General features: G+C 53.7%; 1 protein-coding gene across 1 annotated transcript in view; it reads left to right on the top strand.

Annotated features, from left to right (window-relative positions):
* The first annotated feature begins 7425 nt into the window (after positions 1-7425).
* The window catches only part of LOC123763665 (uncharacterized), a 129521-nt gene continuing 112695 nt past the window's right edge, over positions 7426-24251 (top strand). Inside the window, exon 1 of the mRNA XM_069302180.1 lies at positions 7426-7522. The gene's annotated coding sequence lies outside the window, so the exon portion shown is untranslated. The remainder of the gene's footprint in view (positions 7523-24251) is intronic.

A 24251-nucleotide genomic window follows, 5' to 3' on the forward strand; every position in this document is an offset into this window, starting at 1 on the left:
AACAGCCTATCCTGGGTTCTGTTACATTCATGGGTTCTGTTACAACCTTCTATGAAGCTTTTGAGGTCAGGATTGGCATTACAGTTCAGCGTTTTATATATGTATAATACACATGAGAGAATGTGCAGTGACTTAATATCTAACATATTCAGAGATTTGAGTAGGGGTACCGAGTGATGTCTGTGAATTATCGAGTGACTGTGAATTACTGAGTGACTGTGAATTACCGATTACTGTGAATTACCATATTATGTATCCTCACATTCCCAATGTACCTTCTTGTATATGCATAAATAAATAAATAAATAAATAAATATTATGTGAATAGATTCAATGAAGCAAAAGGCAACATGAAAAGCACATGGAAAACAATCTCTAGTATCCTAGGAACTAAACAACACTCACGTAACCAAATAAAACTTTATAAGGATGGGTATACACCGTCAACTGATTTAGAAATGGCAAATGAATTTAATAGCTTCTTTTCATCGGTTGGTGCTAATCTTGCCAGTAAAATCCCACAGACTCAGACACATATTAACACATATCTCTCAGGCAGCTATCCAAACTTTCTTCTCCTTTCACCAATCAGCCCGGCAGATGTTGTGTCCAACATACACTCTCTAAAAACCAAGGCAGGGTACACCAGTGAAATTTCGTCCATTGTATACAAGAGCGCCTCCCATGCCCTTGCCCCACCCATAGCTCTACTGTTCAACAAATCTATAGAGTGTCACACCTTCCCTGATATCCTTAAAAAAGCAAGAGTAACACCAGTCCATAAAGGAGGCAATCCGGCGTACATAAACAATTACAGACCAATATCAAATCTACCAATTCTATCAAAAATATTTGAAAAAATTATCTACAAACAGCTCTGTTCCTATCTCGTAAAATTCGACATACTCAGCCCCTGCCAGTTTGGCTTCCGGTCCCAAAAGAGCACCAACGATGCAATCATTAGTCTCCTTGACGTTATCTACTCAGCCCTTGACAAAAATGAGTTTCCGATTGGACTCTTCATTGACCTAAGAAAAGCCTTTGATATTGTTAATCACAACTACCTCTTACTTAAACTCTAGCATTATGGAATCCGAGGCATTGCCCTTGACTACATCCGATCCTATCTTAGTGACAGACACCAATGTGTAACCATCAATGATACAACTTCTTCCACTCTACCAATTACCGTTGGAGTGCCACAGGGCAGTATCTTAGGACCTCTTCTATTTCTTATATATATCAATGATCTGCCTAATGTCTCTAATATTCTTAAACCTATATTGTTTGCTGATGATACTACCCTTATATATTCAGACCCCAACCCACATACACTAAATAATGTTGTGAATAATGAATTTAAAAAGTCCACTTATGGATGTCAACTAACAAGCTAACATTAAACATAGAAAAGACCTACTACATCTTATTTGGAAGCAAATCATCAAATGCAATTCAGCTACAGATAGACAACACTAACATCAGTAATAAAATGATGGCAAGTTTCTTGGCCTATTCCTAGACAAGAGACTCAACTTCAGCACCCACATTCAACACATAACTAAGAAAGTCTCTAAAACCGTTGGTATACTCTCTGAAATAAGATATTATGTTCCTAATTCTGCTCTCCTCTCACTATATTATGCACTAATCTACCCCTATCTTAATTATGGTATCTGTGCATGGGGGTCTACCACTGCAAACCACCTTAAGCCCATCATCACACAGCAAAAATCTGCTATCAGAATAATAACTAACTCTGCTTTCAGACAACACTCAGCTCCCTTGTTTAAATCCCTAAACTTGCTAAATATTAACTCCCTCCACACATTCTCTTGTGTCAACTACATTTACAAAACCCTGTTCTTAAAAGCAAACCATGCTCTGAAACTCTCCCTGGACAGATGTAATAGGACCCATTATCACCGCACCAGAAATAAATATCTCTTTGATATCCCTAGGGTCAAACTTAATCTGTGTAAACACTCTATGCAAATTAAGGGACCTAGTCTATGGAACTCACTCCCTAGTGAATTGAAAAACTGTAAAACTTTTGCCTTATTTAAAAGCAAAACCAAAAAGTACCTAACTTCATCTTCTTAGTTTCCTACACTGAGCTTTAAATTTGCTCTGTACCTAGTGTTACCCAATCTCCTAATTTTTATGTAATATCAAACAACCTTATCATTGTGTTCATTGCTGTCTTCTTTTATGTGCTAGCCATATGCTGTATTGTGACTACCAATTTTTGTCAACTACCATTCAAGCTGTCATTGCAATCAATCTTAGCTACCTATGTGCTTTAATATACTGTACCTACAATTTTCTCTCATCTTCTTTTTTTCATTTCATGTAATCTGTTATAATTTTTTTGTCTATAAATTTTGCAAGTATTTACCTCCTTAAAATTTTCTTAGATTAAGGACCTGCCCGAAACGCTGCGCGTTCTAGTGGCTTTACAAGACTGTAATTACCATATTTGTTTCCTCACATTCCTTATGTACATTCTTGTATATGCATAAATAAATATATAAATAAATAAATAAATAAATAAATAAATTTATTATCCGATCAACTTGGGAATAGTTTACAAATGTTTGCCATGAAATTTACGTTTTTTCTAATAGCCGAACAGCTTATTAAAGAGAACGGCGTGGCAGTGAATCATCGTGGTAAAACAATTGTATTATTGACACGACGAGTATAATCGACGTAGTTTTTATATATGTTGCCGGTCGAACGCATCCTTATGTGACCTTTAATACTTATGTTCTTATAGAACATTCTATTGCGAGCACATTGGTACAAAAATGAAATACATACATTGACAAATAATGTCAGGACAGTGAACTGAATATACACTTTTCAAAGCGAGTTCCGCCGATATGCCGCCGCGGGTAACACTTCGGCCACTTCCCACACTGTTTTGGGTGGGCTACGACATTGAATCTATATTTATATGCATATGTCCGTGTAGAGAATTTTATTGCGATTCCAATGATACCACAATTAGCGATGTAGAATAACTGTAGGCTTCGCAACCATTAGGAGAGTGGAAACATTTTGTTGCTGTTTGGGGCTCTCGGCTAGTGATCTGAATAGTTTTTATTTGGTGTTGATAATCCTTATGCTTTGGCGGCATTTTATAGATATGTTCTTATAGACAATTTTATTGCGAACACAGTGATACCAAATTTAAATACGTGCGCCTTCAATTATTGTCAGGACAGTCAAAAGAGTGTACACTTTTTCGGTCTTACCGCGTAGGCGCGCGAAGCGCCGAAAGCATCTAGGGTATGCTTTTTTTTGAATGTCGAGAGTGGGAAAGTGTTAAGGGACCTAGTCTATGGAACTCACTCCCTGGTGAATTGAAAAGCTGTCAAACTTTTGCCTCATTTAAAAACAAAACCAAAAAGTACCTAATTTCATCTTTGTAGTTTCCTACACTGAGCTTTAAATTTGCTCTGTACCTAGTGTTACCCAATCTCCCAACCTTTATGTACTTAATCCAAACAACTTTATCATTGTGTTCATTGCTGTCTTCTTTTATGTACTAGCCATATGCTGTATTGTGACTACTAATTTTTGTTAAACTACCATTCAAGCTGTCATTGCAATCAATCTGAGCTACCTATGTGCTTAATATACTGTACCTACAATTTTCTCTCATCTTTTATTTTTTTCTTGCTTTGTAACTATTATCATTTTTTATAAATTTTGCAAGTATTTACCTACTTAAAATTTTCTTATATTAAGGACCTGCCCGAAACACTGCGCATACTAGTGGCTTTACAAGATTGTAATTACTATACTATGTATCCTCACAATCCCAATGTACCTTCTTGTATATAAATAAATAAATAAATAAAGTTATGATAGGTTAGGTTAGGTTAGGTAGGGTTGGTTAGGTTCGGTCATATATCTACGTTAGTTTTTCATTTTAGTTAGTTTAAAATATCATTTTTCCTATTGCATTTAACACTACTCACGTCTCCTCGTCCCACCACTCCTCCACACTACACAACAAACTTCAACGCCTGATCTCCAACAGTCTTTGGGCCAAATACTCTCTGACTGTGTTACCAACCTTTCATACTACCCTCTTTCTAAGCACCAGCAAGAACTTCTTGGTCTTTCTTTTGCTACTTCCCCTGGCCCACGCTATGGCATTGATCTCATTAGTTCCTTTGACAGGATTGTCAATTCTAACTCTAGTACTCTTTCGGACCTGTCCGCCTTTAGAGGGGCCCTTATCCCCGTTCTTGACAGCTTGTTTTCTAAAAATCACCATCTTCCTCGTCGCTTCCAGCTTGCCCTTGCCTCCCTGAAATCTAACAACTCTATTCTTATCCTTCCTTCCGACAAAGGCAATTCGGTGGTTGTCTTTGACCGTGAGGACTACATCCGAAAGGCAGATGTCTTGCTCTCTGACTCTCGCTGTCAGCTATCCTCTTGCCTCCTGGCTCGCTAAAACCCTGACGCCTTACCTCGGCACTTTTTCCCCTGCCCACCTTCGTCACTCTCAGGAATTACAATACAATACAATACAATTTTTATTTAGGTAAGGTACATACATACAATAAATATTTACAAGGATTGTTTGACTTATAGGTATAGCTAGTACATACAATGCCTAAAGCCACTATTACGCAAAGCGTTTCGGGCATGATAAACTTAAATGACAAGCTTAATACTAATTGAGCATAATGAGTAGAATGAAAACAAGAAATGAAAACATAGATGAAAAAGCAGCACAAATACAATTATGTCGACAAACAGCGCTCTTTAAAGAAAAAAACAGACATTGGCTGACAATAGAAGGGTAAGGTAGGTTACAGGGAATTTATTAGGTATAGCTTCGCTTTTAACTTAAACTGGTTGAGAGAGGTACAGTCTTTAACATGGTTGGGAAGGTCATTCCACATTCTGGGCCCCTTGATTTGTAGAGCATTTCTAGTTTGATTAAGTCGTACTCTAGGAATATCAAAACTGTATTTATTTCTGGTGTGGTGCTCATGGGTTCTGTTACAACCTTCTATGAAGCTTTTGAGATCAGGATTGGCATTATAGTTTAGCGTTTTATATATGTATAATACACATGAGAGAATGTGCAGTGACTTAATGTCTAACATATTCAGAGATTTAAGTAGGGGTACCGAGTGATGTCTGTTGCCAGAATTGGATATTGTCCTAATAGCAGCTTTGTGTTGAGTAATTAGAGGACGTAAGTGATTTTGGGTAGTAGAGCCCCAAGCACAAATACCATAGTTGAGGTATGGATAGATAAGGGAGTAATAGAGAGTCACCAGGGCAGGGCGTGGTACATAATATCTGATCTTAGAAAGAATGCCCACAGTTTTTGAAACTTTTTTTGATATGTTTAGAATGTGACCCTGGAAATTAAGCTTGTGGTCAATGAGAATGCCAAGGAATTTGCCATCTAATTTGTTACAAATTTGGGTATTGTTTATTTTGAGATTTATTTGATTAGAGGATTTATTGCCAAACAGAATATAGAAAGTTTTGTCAATGTTAAGGGTGAGTTTGTTGGCAGTTAGCCACAGATGGACTTTATTTAGCTCAGTATTTACTGTGGCATTTAGAGCAAGGGGATCAGGACTGGAGTAAATGAAGGTTGTGTCGTCAGCAAATAGAATTGGTTTGAGGTGTTGGGAGGCATTTGGAAGGTCATTAATGTAGATGAGAAGGAGGAGAGGGCCAAGTATGCTGCCCTGGGGAACACCAATGTTGATGGGTAGTGTGGGAGAAATTGTATTATTCACAGAAACATATTGGAGCCTGTCAGTAAGGTAGGATTTGAGGTATTGTAGGGAGTGTCCTCTGACTCCATAATGATGTAATTTAAGAAGAAGGTTTTGGTGGTTGACAGTGTCAAAAGCTTTACGCAGGTCCACAAATAACCCAACAGGGAACTCATTTTTATCAAGAGCTGTATGAATCGAGTTAAGCATACTAATAAGTGCATCGTTAGTGCTTTTTTTGGGTCTGAATCCATATTGGCAAGGGCTAAGTATATTGAGTTTGGCTAGATATGAGTAAAGCTGCTTATAGATCAGTTTTTCAAAAAATTTTGACAAGTTTGGCAGGATAGATATAGGTCTGTAGTTGTTAACATCTGTGAGATTACCACATTTGTAATGTGGATGTAATTCATAGAAAGACCTCTCTATTGACATAGGTCTGAAGTTGTTGATATCAGTGAGATCACCACATTTATGGACTGGGGTTACTCTCGCTTTATTTTTTAGAATATCTGGAAAAGTTTGGAGCTCAAGTGACTTGTTATAGAGCAATGCAATGACAGGGGCTAAAGACTGGACTTGGTCTTAAGGGAAAGGATTATCTCATTTAATGTATCTTCTTGCATGTAAATAAATAAATGAATGAATAAATAAATTAATGAATGCATAAATAAATAAATAAATAAATAAATAAATAAATAAATAAATAAATGAATAAATAAATAAATAAACAAATAAATAAATGAATAAATAAATAAAGTAAAATCGTTTGATTAATTCTAATGGTTGTATGCGAGAACAGTTGTGAACACTGGTTAGCGCACAAGTATGTACTTAACTAAGACATACTTAGTCTTTGCCCTTGACTACATTATTCGGACCTGTCCGCATGCACCGCTCTGGAGCGCCCAAAATACTCAAAAGACATTTACTGACACGCATGTGGATTTTGACTTCATTCTTATTAATAAAAATTACATATTAGGCGCTTACCTTTACTTTTTATTACAAAGGAATATACCTATCACATAATTAATGTAAAAGGAGTTTATCCAAAAACTGGCAAAAGTCTGCCATTTGCCACTGCCAAGTCAAAAGTTTCCTTTCTGAGCCGAAACGCTGCGTGTAGTAGTGGCTTTACAAGATTGTAAATACTATGCTATGTAGTCTCATAAACCCAATGTACCTTCTTGTATATAAATATATAAATAAATAAAAAAAATAAATAAATATGTCTGGTGTTTTGTGCGTTGTATCGTGGTTGTGGCCATTCTTGTGTATTGTGTTTACGCTGGCGGGCGGCGTCATTACCAAGCCCGGAATATGTCCATCGCATCACTAAACTTCTTATAATAAGTATATGCCTGGTAAATATATATATATATATATATATATATATATATATATATATATATATATATATATATATATATATATGTATATATATATATATGTACACGAAATGTACAAATTGTGTGTCGGATGTGGTATATATATATATATATATATATATATATATATATATATATATATATATATATATATATATATATATATATATATATATATATATGTGTACAGGAAATGTACAAATTGTGTGTGGGATGTGGTAGTCATATATGTGTGCGATCCGTCGTGTGTACCAACAAGTGTGTTACCCAGAGTTGGCGCGCCTCAGTCTGCGGCTCACACTGGCACGGCCACCTCGCGCTCCCTCGCGCTCCCTCGCGCTCCCTCGCGCTCCCTCGCCCTCACTCCCCGTGAGTATTAAACTCTTAAACTTGTAGTTTAGAGTCTTAAACTTGTAGCAGGGAGACACATGTGTGAGGGGGTAGGCGGTGGTGCAGGGAGGGCCCCCACCACCAGTGGTCAGGGTGTGGACACCAGTCCTCGTGGCTCGCTGGTAACACACTTCCCCACACCACTCCGGCCAGGGTTTGTATCCTCGCCTGGGAGGACTGACTGGGCACCAGTCCTTAACTGTAGCCTCTTGAACTCAACAGTAAAATGGATGCTCTGCTCAGGTGACCCCTGGTGCTGGTGCTCTGGTGACCCCTGGTGCTGGTGCTCTGGTGACCCCTGGTGCTGGTGCTCTGGTGACCCCCGGTGCTGGTGCTCTGGTGACCCCTGGTGCTGGTGCTCTGGTGACCCCTGGTGCTGGTGCTCTGGTGACCCCTGGTGCTGGTGCTCTGGTGACCCCTGGTGCTGGTGCTCTGGTGACCCCTGGCGCTGGTGCTCTGGTGACCCCTGGTGCTGGTGTTCTGGTGACCCCTGGTGCTGGTGTTCTGGTGACCCCTGGGGCTGGTGCTCTGGTGACCCCTGGTGCTGGTGCTCTGGTGACCCCCGGTGCTGGTGCTCTGGTGACCCCCGGTGCTGGTGCTCTGGTGACCCCTGGTGCTGGTGCTCTGGTGACCCCTGGTGCTGGTGCTCTGGTGACCCCTGGTGCTGGTGCTCTGGTGACCCCTGGTGCTGGTGTTCTGGTGACCCCTGGCGCTGGTGCTCTGGTGACCCCTGGTGCTGGTGCTCTGGTGACCCCTGGTGCTGGTGCTCTGGTGACCCCCGGTGCTGGTGTTCTGGTGTCTCCTGGTGCTGGTGCTCTGGTGACCCCTGGTGCTGGTGCTCTGGTGACCCCTGGTGCTGGTGTTCTGGTGTCTCCTGGTGCTGGTGCTCTGGTGACCCCTGGTGCTGGTGCTCTGGTGACCCCTGGTGCTGGTGCTCTGGTGACCCCTGGTGCTGGTGCTCTGGTGACCCCTGGTGCTGGTGCTCTGGTGACCCCTGGTGCTGGTGTTCTGGTGTCTCCTGGTGCTGGTGCTCTGGTGACCCCTGGTGCTGGTGCTCTGGTGACCCCTGGTGCTGGTGTTCTGGTGACCCCTGGCGCTGGTGCTCTGGTGACCCCTGGTGCTGGTGCTCTGGTGACCCCTGGTGCTGGTGCTCTGGTGACCCCTGGTGCTGGTGTTCTGGTGACCCCTGGTGCTGGTGTTCTGGTGACCCCTGGCGCTGGTGCTCTGGTGACCCCTGGTGCTGGTGCTCTGGTGACCCCTGGTGCTGGTGCTCTGGTGACCCCTGGTGCTGGTGCTCTGGGGACCCCTGGTGCTGGTGCTCTGGTGACCCCTGGTGCTGGTGCTCTGGTGACCCCTGGTGCTGGTGCTCTGGTGACCCCTGGTGCTGGTGCTCTGGTGACCCCTGGCGCTGGTGCTCTGGTGACCCCTGGTGCTGGTGCTCTGGTGACCCCTGGTGCTGGTGCTCTGGTGACCCCTGGTGCTGGTGCTCTGGGGACCCCTGGTGCTGGTGCTCTGGTGACCCCTGGTGCTGGTGCTCTGGTGACCCCTGGTGCTGGTGCTCTGGTGACCCCTGGTGCTGGTGCTCTGGTGACCCCTGGTGCTGGTGCTCTGGTGACCCCTGGTGCTGGTGCTCTGGTGACCCCTGGTGCTGGTGTTCTGGTGTCCTCCTGGTGCTGGTGCTCTGGTGACCCCTGGTGCTGGTGCTCTGGTGACCCCTGGTGCTGGTGTCTCCTGGTGCTGGTGCTCTGGTGACCCCTGGCGCTGGTGCTCTGGTGACCCCTGGTGCTGGTGCTCTGGTGACCCCTGGTGCTGGTGCTCTGGTGACCCCTGGTGCTGGTGCTCTGGTGACCCCTGGTGCTGGTGCTCTGGTGACCCCCGGTGCTGGTGCTCTGGTGACCCCTGGTGCTGGTGCTCTGGTGACCCCTGGTGCTGGTGCTCTGGTGACCCCTGGTGCTGGTGCTCTGGTGACCCCTGGTGCTGGTGCTCTGGTGACCCCTGGTGCTGGTGCTCTGGTGACCCCCTGGTGCTGGTGCTCTGGTGACCCCTGGTGCTGGTGCTCTGGTGACCCCTGGTGCTGGTGCTCTGGTGACCCCTGGTGCTGGTGCTCTGGTGACCCCTGGTGCTGGTGCTCTGGTGACCCTGGTGCTGGTGCTCTGGTGACCCCTGGTGCTGGTGCTCTGGTGACCCCTGGTGCTGGTGCTCTGGGGACCCCTGGTGCTGGTGCTCTGGGGACCCCTGGTGCTGGTGCTCTGGTGACCCCTGGTGCTGGTGCTCTGGTGACCCCTGGTGCTGGTGCTCTGGTGACCCTGGTGCTGGTGCTCTGGTGACCCCTGGTGCTGGTGACCCTGGTGCTGGTGCTCTGGTGACCCCTGGTGCTGGTGCTCTGGTGACCCCTGGTGCTGGTGCTCTGGTGACCCTGGTGCTGGTGCTCTGGTGACCCCTGGTGCTGGTGCTCTGGTGACCCTGGTGCTGGTGCTCTGGTGACCCCTGGTGCTGGTGCTCTGGTGACCCCTGGTGCTGGTGCTCTGGTGACCCCTGGTGCTGGTGCTCTGGTGACCCCTGGTGCTGGTGCTCTGGTGACCCCTGGTGCTGGTGCTCTGGTGACCCCTGGTGCTGGTGCTCTGGTGACCCCTGGTGCTGGTGCTCTGGGACCCCTGGTGCTGGTGCTCTGGTGACCCCTGGTGCTGGTGCTCTGGTGACCCCTGGTGCTGGTGCTCTGGTGACCCCTGGTGCTGGTGCTCTGGTGACCCCTGGTGCTGGTGCTCTGGTGACCCCTGGTGCTGGTGCTCTGGTGACCCCTGGTGCTGGTGCTCTGGTGACCCCTGGTGCTGGTGCTCTGGTGACCCCTGGTGCTGGTGCTCTGGTGACCCTGGTGCTGGTGCTCTGGTGACCCCTGGTGCTGGTGCTCTGGTGACCCCTGGTGCTGGTGCTCTGGTGACACCTGGTGCTGGTGCTCTGGTGACCCCTGGTGCTGGTGCTCTGGTGACCCCTGGTGCTCTGGTGACACCTGGTGCTGGTGCTCTGGTGACCCCTGGTGCTGGTGCTCTGGTGTCTCCTGGTGCTGGTGCTCTGGTGACCCCTGGCGCTGGTGCTCTGGTGACCCCCGGTACTGGTGCTCTGGTGACCCCCGGTGCTGGTGCTCTGGTGACCCCCGGTGCTGGTGCTCTGGTGACCCCTGGTGCTGGTGCTCTGGTGACCCCCGGTGCTGGTGCTCTGGTGACCCCTGGTGCTGGTGCTCTGGTGACCCCTGGTGCTGGTGCTCTGGTGACCCCCGGTGCTGGTGCTCTGGTGACCCCTGGTGCAGGTGCTCTGGTGACCCCCGGTGCAGGTGCTCTGGTGACCCCTGGTGGTGGTGCTCTGGTGACCCCTGGTACTGGTGCTCTGGTGACCTCCGGTGCTGGTGCTCTGGTGACCCCCGGTGCTGGTGCTCTGGTGACCCCTGGTGCTGGTGCTCTGGTGACCCCTGGTGCTGGTGCTCTGGTGACCCCCGGTGCTGGTGCTCTGGTGACCCCTGGTGCTGGTGCTCTGGTGACCCCTGGTGCTGGTGCTCTGGTGACCCCTGGTGCTGGTGCTCTGGTGACCCTGGTGCTGGTGCTCTGGTGACCCCTGGTGCTGGTGCTCTGGTGACCCTGGTGCTGGTGCTCTGGTGACCCTGGTGCTGGTGCTCTGGTGACCCCTGGTGCTGGTGCTCTGGTAACCCTGGTGCTGGTGCTCTGGTGACCCTGGTGCTGGTGCTCTGGTGACCCCTGGTGCTGGTGCTCTGGTGACCCCCGGTGCTGGTGCTCTGGTGACCCCTGGTGCTGGTGCTCTGGTGACCCTGGTGCTGGTGCTCTGGTGACCCCTGGTGCTGGTGCTCTGGTGACCCCCGGTGCTGGTGCTCTGGTGACCCCTGGTGCTGGTGCTCTGGTGTCTCCTGGTACTGGTGCTCTGGGGACCCCTGGTGCTGGTGCTCTGGGGCCCCCCTGGTGCTGGTGCTCTGGTGACCCCTGGTGCTGGTGCTCTCGTAACCCCCGGTGCTGGTGCTCTGGTGACCCCTGGTGCTGGTGCTCTGGTGACCCCTGGTGCTGGTGCTCTGGTGACCCCTGGTGCTGGTGCTCTGGGGACCCTGGTGCTGGTGCTCTGGTGACCCCTGGTGCTGGTGCTCTGGTGACACCTGGTGCTGGTGCTCTGGTGACCCCTGGTGCTGGTTCTCTGGGGCCCCCTGGTGCTGGTGCTCTGGTGATCCCTGGTGGTGGTGCTCTGGTGACCCTGGTACTGGTGCTCTGGTGACCCCTGGTGCTGGTGCTCTGGTGACCCTGGTGCTCTGGTGACCCTGGTGCTGGTGCTCTGGTGACCCCTGGTGCTGGTGCTCTGGTAACCCTGGTGCTGGTGCTCTGGTGACCCCCGGTGCTGGTGCTCTGGTGACCCCCGGTGCTGGTGCTCTGGTGACCCCTGGTGCTGGTGCTCTGGTGACCCCTGGTGCTCTGGTGACCCCTGGTGCTGGTGCTCTGGTGACCCCTGGTGCTGGTGCTCTGGGGACCCCTGGTGCAGGTGCTCTGGTGACCCCTGGTGCTGGTGCTCTGGGGACCCCTGGTGCTGGTGCTCTGGGGACCCCTGGTGCTGGTGCTCTGGGGACCCCTGGTGCTGGTGCTCTGGTGTCTCCTGGTACTGGTGCTCTGGTGAATCCTGGTGCTGGTGCTCTGGGGACCCCTGGTGCTGGTGCTCTGGTGACCCCTGGTGCTGGTGCTCTGGGGACCCCTGGTGCTGGTGCTCTGGTGACCCCTGGTGCTGGTGCTCTGGTGACCCCTGGTGCTGGTGCTCTGGGGACCCCTGGTGCTGGTGCTCTGGGGACCCCTGGTGCTGGTGCTCTGGTGACCCCTGGTGCTGGTGCTCTGGGAACCCCTGGTGCTGGTGCTCTGGTGACCCCTGGTGCTGGTGCTCTGGGGCCCCAGTGGTGCTGGTGCTCTGGGGCCCCAGTGGTGCTGGTGCTCTGGGGCCCCAGTGGTGCTGGTGCTCTGGTGACCCCTGGTGCTGGTGCTCTGGGGACCCCTGGTGCTGGTGCTCTGGTGACCCCTGGTGCTGGTGCTCTGGTGTCTCCTGGTACTGGTGCTCTGGTGACCCCTGGTGCTGGTGCTCTGGTGACCCCTGGTGCTGGTGCTCTGGTGTCTCCTGGTACTGGTGCTCTGGTGACCCCTGGTGCTGGTGCTCTGGTGACCCCTGGTGCTGGTGCTGTGGTCACCCCTGGTGCTGGTGCTCTTGTGACCCCTGGTGCTGGTGCTCTTGTGACCCCTGGTGCTGGTGCTCTGGTGACCCCTGGTGCTGGTGCTCTGGTGACCCCTGGTGCTGGTGCTCTGGTGACCCCTGGTGCTGGTGCTCTGGTGACACCTGGTGCTGGTGCTCTGGTGACCCCTGGTGCTGGTGCTCTGGTGACCCCTGGTGCTGGTGCTCTGGTGACCCCTGGTGCTGGTGCTCTGGTGACCCCTGGTGCTGGTGCTCTGGTGACCCCTGGTACTGGTGCTCTGGTGACCCCTGGTGCTGGTGCTCTGGTGACCCCTGGTGCTGGTGCTCTGGTGACCCTGGTGCTGGTGCTCTGGTGACCCCTGGTGCTGGTGCTCTGGTGACCCTGGTGCTGGTGCTCTGGTGACCCCTGGTGCTGGTGCTCTGGTGACCCCCGGTGCTGGTGCTCTGGTGACCCCTGGTGCTGGTGCTCTGGTGACCCCTGGTGCTGGTGCTCTGGTGACCCCTGGTGCTGGTGCTCTGGGGACTCCTGGTGCAGATGCTCTGGTGACCCCTGGTGCTGGTGCTCTGGTGACCCCTGGTGCTGGTGCTCTGGGGACCCCTGGTGCTGGTGCTCTGGTGACCCCTGGTGCTGGTGCTCTGGGGACCCCTGGTGCTGGTGCTCTGGTGTCTCCTGATACTGGTGCTCTGGTGACCCCTGGTGCTGGTGCTCTGGGGACCCCTGGTGCTGGTGCTCTGGTGACCCCTGGTGCTGGTGCTCTGGGGACCCCTGGTGCTGGTGCTCTGGTGACCCCTGGTGCTGGTGCTCTGGTGACCCCTGGTGCTGGTGCTCTGGGGACCCCTGGTGCTGGTGCTCTGGTGACCCCTGGTGCTGGTGCTCTGGGGCCCCAGTGGTGCTGGTGCTCTGGGGCCCCAGTGGTGCTGGTGCTCTGGGGCCCCAGTGGTGCTGGTGCTCTGGGGCCCCAGTGGTGCTGGTGCTCTGGGGCCCCAGTGGTGCTGGTGCTCTGGTGACCCCTGGTGCTGGTGCTCTGGGGACCCCCTGGTGCTGGTGCTCTGGGGACCCCTGGTGCTGGTGCTCTGGTGACCACTGGTGCTGGTGCTCTGGGGCCCCCTGGTGCTGGTGCTCTGGGCCCCCCCTGGTGCTGGTGCTCTGGGGACCCCTGGTACTGGTGCTCTGGTGGCCGCTGGTGCTCTGGGGACCCCTGGTGCTGGTGCTCTGGGGCCCCCTGGTGCTGGTGCTCTGGGGACCCCTGGTACTGGTGCTCTGGTGACCCCTGGTGCTGGTGCTCTGGTGACCCCTGGTGCTGGTGCTCTGGTGACTCCTGGAGCTGGTGCTCTGGGGCCCCCCTGGTGCTGGTGCTCTGGTGACCCCTGGTGCTGGTGCTCTGGTGACCCCTGGTGCTGGTGCTCTGGTGACCCCTGGTACTGGTGCTCTGGTGACCCCAGGTGCTGGTGCTCTGGTGACCCCTGGTGCTGGTGCTCTGGTGACCCCAGGTGCTGGTGCTCTGGTGACCCCTGGTACTGGTGCTCTGGTGACCCCTGGTGCTGGTGCTCTGGTGACCCCTGGTACTGGTGCTCTGGTGACCCCTGGTGCTGGTGCTCTGGTGACCCCTGGTGCTGGTGCTCTGGTGACCCCTGGTGCTGGTGCTCTGGTGACCCTTGGTGCTGGTGCTCTGGCGACCCCTGGTGCTGGTGCTCTGGTGACCCCTGGTACTGGTGCTCTGGTGACCCCTGGTGCTGGTGCTCTGGTGACTGCTGGTGCTCTGGTGACCCCTGGTGCTGGTGCTCTGGTGTCTCCTGGTACTGGTGCTCTGGGGCCCCCCTGGTGCTGGTGCTCTGGGGACCCCTGGTACTGGTGCTCTGGTGACCCCTGGTGCTGGTGCTCTGGGGGCCCTTGGTGCTGATGCTGTGGAGACCCCTGGTGCTGGTGCTCTGGTGAGCCCTGGTGCTGGTGCTTTGGGGTCCCCTGGTGCTGGTGCTCTGGTGACCCTGATGCTGGTGCTCTGGGGTCCCCTGGTGCTGGTGCTCTGGTGACCCTGGTGCTCTGGGGTCTGCTGGTGCTGTGGTGACCCCTGGTGCTAGTGCCCTGGTGACCCCTGGTGCTGGTGCTCTGGTGACCCCTGGTGCTGGTGCTCTGGTGACCCCTGGTAGTGGTGCTCTGGTGACCCCTGGTGCTGGTGCTCTGGTGACCCCTGGTGCTGGTGCTCTGGTGACCCCTGGTGGTGGTGCTCTCTTGCCCCCTGGTGCAAGTGCTCTGGGGCCCCCCTGGTGCTGGTGCTCTGGGGCCCCCTGGTGCTGGTGCTCTGGGGCCCCCCCTGGTGCTGGTGCTATGGGGCCCCCCCTGGTGCTGGTGCTATGGGGCCCCCCCTGGTGCTAGTGCTCTGGGGCCCCCCCTGGTGCTGGTGCTGGTGCTCTGGGGCCTCCCTGGTGCTGGTGTTCTGGGGCCCCTCTGGTGCTGGTGCTCTGGGGCCCTAGTGCTGGTGCTCTGGGGACCCCTGGTGCTGGTGCTCTGGGGCCCTAGTTCTGGTGCTCTGGGGCCCTAGTTCTGGTGCTCTGGGGCCCTAGTTCTGGTGCTCTGGGGCCCTGGTGCTGGTGCTCTTTGGCCCTAGTTCCGTTGCTCTGGGGACGCCTGGTGCTGGTGCTCTGGGGCCCTAGTGCTGGTGCTCAGGGGCCCTAGTGCTGGTGCTCTGGGGCCTTGGTGCTGGTGTTCTGGGGCCCTGGTGCTGGTTCTCTGGGAACCCCCTGGTGCTGGTGCTCTGGGGACCCGCTGCTGCTCTGGGGACCCCCTGGTGCTGGTGCTCTGGGGAGTCCTTGATGCTGGTGCTCTGGGGACCCCCTAATGCTGGTGCTCTGGGGACCCCTAGTGCTGGTGCTCTGGGGACCCTGGTGCTGCTGCTCTGGGGCCCCCCCTGGTGCTCTGGGCCCCCCTGGTGCTGGTGCTCTGGGGAACCTGGTGCTGGTGCTCTGGGGCCCCCCTGGTGCTGGTGCTCTGGGGCCCCTCTGGTGCTGGTACTCTGGGGCCCTAGTGCTGGTGCTCTGGGGACCCCTGGTGCTGGTGCTCTGGGGCCCTGGTACTGGTGCTCTGGGGCCCTGGTACTAGTGTTCTGGGGCCCTAGTTCTGGTGCTCTGTCGACCCTAGTGCTGGTGCTCTGGGGCCCCCCTGGTGCTGGTGCTCTGGGGCCTCCTGGTGCTGGTGCTCTGGGGACCCCCTAATGCTGGTGCTCTGGGGACCCCTAGTGCTGGTGCTCTGGGGAACCTGGTGCTGGTGCTCTGGGGCCCCCCTTGTGCTGGTGCTCTCGGGCCCTCCTGGTGCTGGAGCTCTGGGGCCCCCCTGGTGCTGGTGCTCTGGGGCCTTGGTGCTGGTACTCTGGGTCCCTGGTGCTGATGCTCTGGGGCCCTGGTGCTGGTGCTCTGGGGCCCAGGTGCTGGTGCTCTGGGGCACTGATGCTGGTGCTCTGGGGCCCTGGTTCTGGTGCTCTGGGGGCCCTAGTTCTGGTGCTCTGGGGGCCCTAGTTCTGGTGCTCAGGGGCCCTAGTTCTGGTGCTCTGGGGCCCTAGTGCTGGTGCTCTGGGGCCCTAGTTCTGGTGTTCTCGGGCCCCTAGTTTAGGTGCTCTGGGGCCATAGTTCTGGTGCTCTAGGGCCCTGGTGCTGGTGCTCTGGGGCCCTGGTGCTGGTGCTCTGGTGCCCTAGTTCTGGTGCTCTGGGGCCCTAGTGCTGGAGCTCTGGGGCCCTAGTGCTGGTGCTCTGGGGCCCTGGTGCTGGTGTTCTAGGGTTCTGGTGCTGGTTCTCTGGGGACCCCCTGGTGCTGGTGCTCCTGGGATTCCCCTGGTGCTGGTGCTCTGGGGACCCGCTGCTGCTCTGGGGACCCCCTGGTGCTGGTGCTCCGGGGACTCCTTGATGCTGGTGCTCTGGGGACCCCCTAATGCTGGTGCTCTGGGGACCCCCTAGTGCTGGTGCTCTAGGGAACCTGGTGCTGGTGCTCTGGGGCCCCCTTGGTGCTGGTGCTCTGGGGTCCCCCTGGTGCTGGTGCTCTGGGGCCCCCTGGTGCTGGTGCTCTGGGGCCCCCCTGGTGCTGGTGCTCTGGGGCCCGCCTGGTGCTGGTGCTCTGGGGACCTGGTTCTGGTGCTCTGGGGGCCCTAGTGCTGGTGCTCTGGGGCTCTAGTTCTGGTGTTCTGGGGCCCCTAGTTCAGGTGCTCTGGGCCCCTAGTTTTGGTGCTCTGTGGCCCTGGTGCTGGTGCTCTGGGGGCCCTAGTTATGGCACTCTGGGGTCCTAGTGCTGGTGCTCTGGGGCCCTAGTGCTGGTGCTCTGGGGCCCTGGTGCTGGTGTTCTGGGGCCCTGGTGCTGTTCTCTGGGGCCCTGGTGCTGGTGCTCTGGAGCCCTAGTTCTGGTGCTCTGGGGGCCCCTAGTGCTGGTGCTCTGGGGCCCTAGTGCTGGTGCTCTGGGGCCCTAATGCTGGGGCCCTGGTGCTGGTGCTCTGGGACCCTAATGCTGGTGCTCTGAGGCCCTAGTGCTGGTGCTCTGTGGCCCCTGGTGCTGGGGCCCTGATGCTGGTGCTCTGGTACCCTAGTGCTGGTGCTCTGGGGCCCCTGGTGCTGGTGCTCTGGGGCCCTGGGGCTCTAGTGCTGGTGCTCTGGGGACCCTGGTGCTGGTGCTCAGGGGCCCTAATGCGGGTGCTCTGGGGGCCCTAGTGCTGGTGCTCTGGGTCCCTGGTGCTAGTGCTCAGGGTCCCTGGTGCTGGGGCTCTGGGGCCCTGGTGCTGGGGCCCCTGGTGCTGGTGCTCTGGGACCCAAGTGCTGGTGCTCTGGGGTCCTGTTGCTGGGGCTTTGGGGCCCTAGTGCTGGTTCTCTGGGCCCTGGTGCTGGTGCTCTGGGGCCCCTAGTGCTGGTGCTCTGGGGCCCCTAGTGCTGGTGCTCTGGGGCCCCTGGTGTTGGTACTCTGGGGCCCTAGGTGCTGGTGCTCTGGGGCTCTGGTTTTAGGCTCTGGGGCCCTGGTTCTGGTGCTCTGGGGGCCCTAGTTCTGGTACTCTGGGGCCCTAGTGCTGGTGCTCTTGGGCCCCTGGTGCTGGTGCTCTGGGGCCCCCTGGTGCTGGTTCTTTGGGGTCTCCTGGTACTGGTGCTCTGGGACCCTGGTGCTCAAGGGCCCTGGTGCTGGTGCTCTGGGGCCCTAGTGCTGGTGCTATTGGGCCCCTGGTGCTGGTGCTCTGGGGCCCCCTGGTGCTGGTGCTCTGGTGACCCCTGGTGCTGGTGCTCTGGGGCCCTAGTGTTGGTGCTCTGGGGCCCTAGTGCTGGTGCTCTGGGGCCCTGGTGCTCTGGGGCCCCTGGTTCTGGTGCTCTGGGGCCCTGGTGCTGGTGCTCTGGGGCCCAGGTTTGGTGCTCTGGGGCCCTAGTGCTGGTGCTTTGGGGTCCCTGGTACTGTTGCTCTGGGGCCCTAATGCTGATGATCTGGGGCCCTGGTTGTAGGCTCTGGAGCCCTGGTTCTGGTGCTCTGGGGGCCCTAGTTCTGGTGCTCTGGGGCCCCTGGTGCTGATGCTTTGGGGCCCTGGTGCTGGTGCTCTTGGGGCCCCCCTGGTGCTGGTGCTCTGGGGCCCCCTGGTGCTGGTGCTCTGGGGCCCCCCTGGTGCTGGTGCTCTGGGGACCCCTGGTGCTGTTGCTCTGGGGCCCTAGTTCTGGTGCTTTGGAGCCCTAGTTCTGGTGCTCTGGGTCCCTGGTGCTGGTGCTCTTGGGCCCTAGTTCTGTTGCTCTGGGGACCCCGGGTGCTGGTGCTCTGGGGCCATAGTGCTGGTGCTCTGGGGCCATAGTGCTGGTGCTCTGGGGTCCCTGGTACTGGTTCTCTGGGCCCTAGTGCTGGTGCTCTGGGGCCCTAGTTCTGGTGCTCTGGGCCCTAGTGCTGGTGCTCAGGGGCGCTGGTGCTGGTGCTCTGGGGCCCTAGTGCTGGTGCTCTGGGGCCCTAGTGCTGGTGCTCTGGGACCCTGGTGCTGGTTCTCTGGGGCCCCCTGGTGCTGGTGCTCTGGGGCCCTGGTGCTGGTGCTCTGGGGCCCCCTGGTGCTGGTTCTCTGGGGACCCCTGGTGCTGGTGCTCTGGGGCCCTAGTGCTGGTGCTCTGGGGCCACTGGTGCTCTGGGGCCCCCTGGTGCTGGTTCTCTGGGGCCCCCTGGTGCTGGTGCTCTGTGGCCCTAGTGCTGGTGCTCTGGTGCTGGTGCTCTGGGGCCCCCTGGTGCTGGTGCTCTGGGGCCCCCTGGTGCTGGTGCTCTGGGGCCCCCCTGGTGCTGGTGGTCTGGGGCCCTGGTGCTGGTGCTCTGGGGCCACTGGTGCTGGTGGTCTGGGGCCCTGGTGCTGGTGCTCTGGGGCCCTGGTGCTGGTGCTCTGGGGCCCTGGTGCTGGTGCTCTGGAGCCACTGGTGCTGGTGCTCTGGGGCCCTGGTGCTGGTGCTCTGGGGCCCTGGTGCTGGTGCTCTGGGGCCCTGGTGCTGGTGCACTGGGGCCACTGGTGCTGGTGCTCTGGGGCCACTGGTGCTGGTGCTCTGGGGCCCTGGTGCTGGTGCTCTGGGGCCCCCTGGTGCTGGTGCTCTGGGGCCACTGGTGCTGGTGCTCTGGGGCCACTGGTGCTGGTGCTCTGGGGCCCCCTGGTGCTGGTGCTCTGGGGCCCCCTGGTGCTGGTGCTCTGGGGCCCCCTGGTGCTGGTGCTCTGGGGCCCCCTGGTGCTGGTGCTCTGGGGCCCTAGTGCTGGTGCTCTGGGGCCCTGGTGCTGGTGCTCTGGGGCCACTGGTGCTGGTGGTCTGGGGCCCTGGTGCTGGTGCTCTGGGGCCCTGGTGCTGGTGCTCTGGGGCCCTGGTGCTGGTGCTCTGGAGCCACTGGTGCTGGTGGTCTGGGGCCCTGGTGCTGGTGCTCTGGGGCCACTGGTGCAGGTGGTCTGGGGCCCTGGTGCTGGTGCTCTGGGGCCCTGGTGCTGGTGCTCTGGGGCCCTGGTGCTGGTGCTCTGGGGCCCTGGTGCTGGTGCTCTGGGGCCCTAGTGCTGGTGCTCTGGGGCCCTAGTGCTGGTGCTCTGGGGCCCTGGTGCTGGTGCTCTGGGGCCACTGGTGCTGGTGGTCTGGGGCCCTGGTGCTGGTGCTCTGGGGCCCTGGTGCTGGTGCTCTGGGGCCCTAGTGCTGGTGCTCTGGGGCCCTAGTGCTGGTGCTCTGGGGCCACTGGTGCTGGTGCTCTGGGGCCACTGGTGCTGGTGGTCTGGGGCCACTGGTGCTGGTGGTCTGGGGCCCTGGTGCTGGTGCTCTGGGGCCACTGGTGCTGGTGCTCTGGGGCCCTGGTGCTGGTGCTCTGGGGCCCTGGTGCTGGTGCTCTGGGGCCCTGGTGCTGGTGCTCTGGGGCCCTGGTGCTGGTGCTCTGGGGCCCTGGTGCTGGTGCTCTGGTGCTGGGGCCCTGGTGCTGGTGCTCTGGGGCCCTGGTGCTGGTGCTCTGGTGCTGGGGCCCTGGTGCTGGTGCTCTGGGGCCACTGGTGCTGGTGGTCTGGGGCCCTAGTGCTGGTGCTCTGGGGCCCTGGTGCTGGTGCTCTGGGGCCACTGGTGCTGGTGGTCTGGGACCCTGGTGCTGGTGCTCTGGGGCCCTGGTGCTGGTGCTCTGGGGCCCTGGTGCTGGTGCTCTGGGGCCCTAGTGCTGGTGCTCTGGGGCCACTGGTGCTGGTGCTCTGGGGCCACTGGTGCTGGTGGTCTGGGACCCTGGTGCTGGTGCTCTGGGGCCCTGGTGCTCTGGGGCCCTGGTGCTGGTGCTCTGGGGCCCTGGTGCTGGTGCTCTGGGGCCCTAGTGCTGGTGCTCTGGGGCCCTAGTGCTGGTGCTCTGGGGCCACTGGTGCTGGTGGTCTGGGGCCCTGGTGCTGGTGCTCTGGGGCCCTGGTGCTGGTGCTCTGGGGCCCTAGTGCTGGTGCTCTGGGGCCCTAGTGCTGGTGCTCTGGGGCCACTGGTGCTGGTGCTCTGGGGCCACTGGTGCTGGTGGTCTGGGGCCCTGGTGCTGGTGCTCTGGGGCCCTAGTGCTGGTGCTCTGGGGCCACTGGTGCTGGTGGTCTGGGGCCCTGGTGCTGGTGCTCTGGGTCCCTGGTGCTGGTGCTCTGGGGCCCCCTGGTGCTGGTGCTCTGGGGCCCCCTGGTGCTGGTGCTCTGGGGCCCCCTGGTGCTGGTGCTCTGGGGCCCCCTGGTGCTGGTGCTCTGGGGCCCCCTGGTGCTGGTGCTCTGGGGCCCCCTGGTGCTGGTGCTCTGGGGCCCTGGTGCTGGTGGTCTGGGGCCCTGGTGCTGGTGCTCTGGGGCCCTGGTGCTGGTGCTCTGGGGCCCTGGTACTGGTGGTCTGTTGCACCAGCTGTTGTGTTGGTTTCAGCTGCTTAAATTCTCTGGCAAATTTCCTGTTCTTAATATTATGCCTATTCTTAAAATTTTCCAACCATTCTTCACTAGTTCGAAAATCTGGAATGTTCATCTTTGAACATCAATCGCTTCATCATGGATGGATTGGTCGCTGAATAGCGGGCAAGCATCAGGCGGATGGGCGGCTATTTGGGCAGGCAGTGTGGGTGGGTGGCTATTTGCGTGGTGTGGGTGGATTTGGGCAGGCATATGGTCAGCAATTCGGGTGGGGTGGGGGGATTTAGGTAGGGGGATGGGCAGCTATTTTGGGTGGGGGGGGTTGGGTAGGCATATGGTTGGCTATTTGTGCAGGGTGGGTGGATTTAGTCAGACAGATGGCTGGCTATTTGGACGAGAGGTGTGGTTCATGGCAATTCGGGCGTTGTGGGTGGGTTTGGGCAGGCATATGAGCAGCTATTTGGGCAGGGTGGATTCCTCGGCTAACACAGATAAACTAGGTTTAACCCTTAGACCACACATATTATCTAGGGGGCATAAAAGCGAAAAATATTCAAATTATGTAAAAATAACTTTAAAAATATTAAACAAATCTCTAACATATGGTTTCAGTGTCGTGAAACTTTCATAAGTTTTTTTTTCAGAAATTGATTTTTAGAGGAATTTTAGAAAAATAAGAATGTTTTATTGATAAGGGGAACAGCTGCTAATAACTGTAACTGAAGGATTATGCAGTAATAAGAGATCATGCACCTGCTCTTTGCTCAAAGAAGAATAATAGTAGTAAGAAGGGTTGATAAAGTGGATATGCAGTTGGTGCCTTTGTATCATTGCTGAGTAATACATAATAATACAAATAACAATGAATAACTATGTTAATATGATCTATTTTGTTATATACTGTATATATAAATATATTAATAATAAATGTTATAAATATATTGTCCAATATTAATATGTTACTTTCATCAAAGTCCCAAAAATATTTTTTGGGGGGGATTTTTTTTAAGATTTTCGTTTTTTCTCCTTTTGTTTATTATCTGATTTTGTTGTAACCTTTACATTCTGGAGAATGCATTTGTCTTCATAACTATGTGAAGATAGAATAAAATTGGTCAACAAATAAGTCGGTCACAACTAGCAAAACTTGGGACTTCATTTTTTTTTTTTTTTGGCTGATTTTTCCAGAGATTTCAAACTCTATTTTCTCTGTCTCTCTAGGTTGTTTTGATGATTAAGGACCATATTAGGGCTTTTTCACTTATATAAACTATACTCTAAATATATTCCATAAATCATTATAATTATCCCTATGTTTGTGTTTTTTGGGGGGTTATTTTTTCTTGACTTCATATCATCACATATTGACCTACAACTTTCACATATGCGAGTATGAATGCCAAACTATGTTTATTAAAACATACAATTAAATTAATGAATTAAAACTACCTCTGTTCATTGTTGATAACTTTAACTTCAATTATCTCTGAAACCAGAGTCTCAACTTTGAGTGGCTTCTAAAATTCCAGTTATTAACCGATTCTCACTATTTTGACATACAGTGTTGTGTGCTCAGCTGTCTGTTCTACAATCCCATCAGAATTGATTTTTCATAAACTATACATTTGGAATTATAATTTTTTTTTGTCTAAATTTGCCGTGTATTTCAAATGCCTTTTGACGATTTTTTTTACAGTAAACTATACTGAAAACCTATATTCTAATTTGATGAAAATGAAGATCATATGCTAGTCTGAGAGAATAATAACATTAAATGAACGTGAGTAATGATAGTTCATATTTTTTATTCTGAATTGAAAATCTGAAGTTTTCAATATTCAATTTTAAAATTAATTTTGATTCTCTTGCTTTTCAAGTTATTCTGTGATCATTTAGACAAAGTTGGAGCATTTGCCTAGTTGATTATACAAAAAAAAAATGGAAAATGTTTGTGCAAGTTTTAAAACTTATGTTAAATTATTTTTTGTCAAATCATATATTTATGTATTGCGCGGTCTAAGGGTTAACACCCTACGGTAGGCTGAAGTTTAATTAAGCCAGATCCAGTAACAAATTTCTTTCAAATATTGGATTTATATCATTACAGTATATATTTTTGGATTATATATTTAGTTTTTGAGATATATACAAGAGTTGTTACATTCTTGTACAGCCACTAGTACACGTGCATTTCGGGCAGGTCCCTGGAATACGACCCCCACGAAGAATCGTTTTTACAACCAAGTACCCATTTTACTGTTGCGTTAAACAGAGGCTACAGTTAAGGATTTGCGCCCAGTAAATCCTCCCCGGCCAGGATACGAACCCATGACAAAGCGCTCGCGGAACACCAGGTGAGTGTCTTACCACTACACCACGGAGACTGGTATAGCAACATTGAGGATATTAAGAGTTATAAAAATAGTTATTTTAGAAATAATTTATTAATTTTATTACTTTGAAGCCGTAGGTCACTGAACTGTAGCGACGAATTTGAACAAAAAGAACATGGTGCTGTGTCTATGTGTATAGGGAATAGACCAGTCTGCCTGCGCTCTGGTTGTTTTGAAAACTAGAGCCAATAACAAATAATTTCTCAGTAGCAGATGACTACCATATTACAGTATATTTTTTGTTTTATATTTAGTTTATAAATGTAATTAGGGGAATAAAAATCTATTAAAACACCCGTTTTAGAAATGATTCATTAAACTGAAACTTTCAAAGTCTTGGGGTCACTGAATTATGGCGACACATCGAAGGAAAATCAAGTGAGGTTTACAGTACAGTTTTCCATATGTCTGTCCACCCTCACTCATGTTGTTTCATCACAGAAAATGTCTATAAGGAGATTTCACCAAATGTAGCTAACTTCGCATGCTTCAGCCTTTAAATTACTTATAAAGATAGGTGTCATAAATCAGTGAATGAAAATCATGGAAACTTGGTTATTCACTTGTTGTGTGGCCCACTCTGGCTGGTGTTTGGTTAATATGGTTCACTTGCTGTGTTGTCCACTTGTGTGATCCAACTTGTCATATGAAGGAATTATTAGTTGTAACTTGTGAAATACAGGTAATGGTAAAGTTTTCCACCAGTTTGTGAACTGTTCCAACATCGTAAGCAAATCCACACATCCCCTGCTTCGGCAA

This window comes from Procambarus clarkii, chromosome 5 (assembly GCF_040958095.1).
Source record: "Procambarus clarkii isolate CNS0578487 chromosome 5, FALCON_Pclarkii_2.0, whole genome shotgun sequence".
In the NCBI taxonomy this organism is placed as follows: Eukaryota; Metazoa; Arthropoda; class Malacostraca; order Decapoda; family Cambaridae; genus Procambarus; species Procambarus clarkii.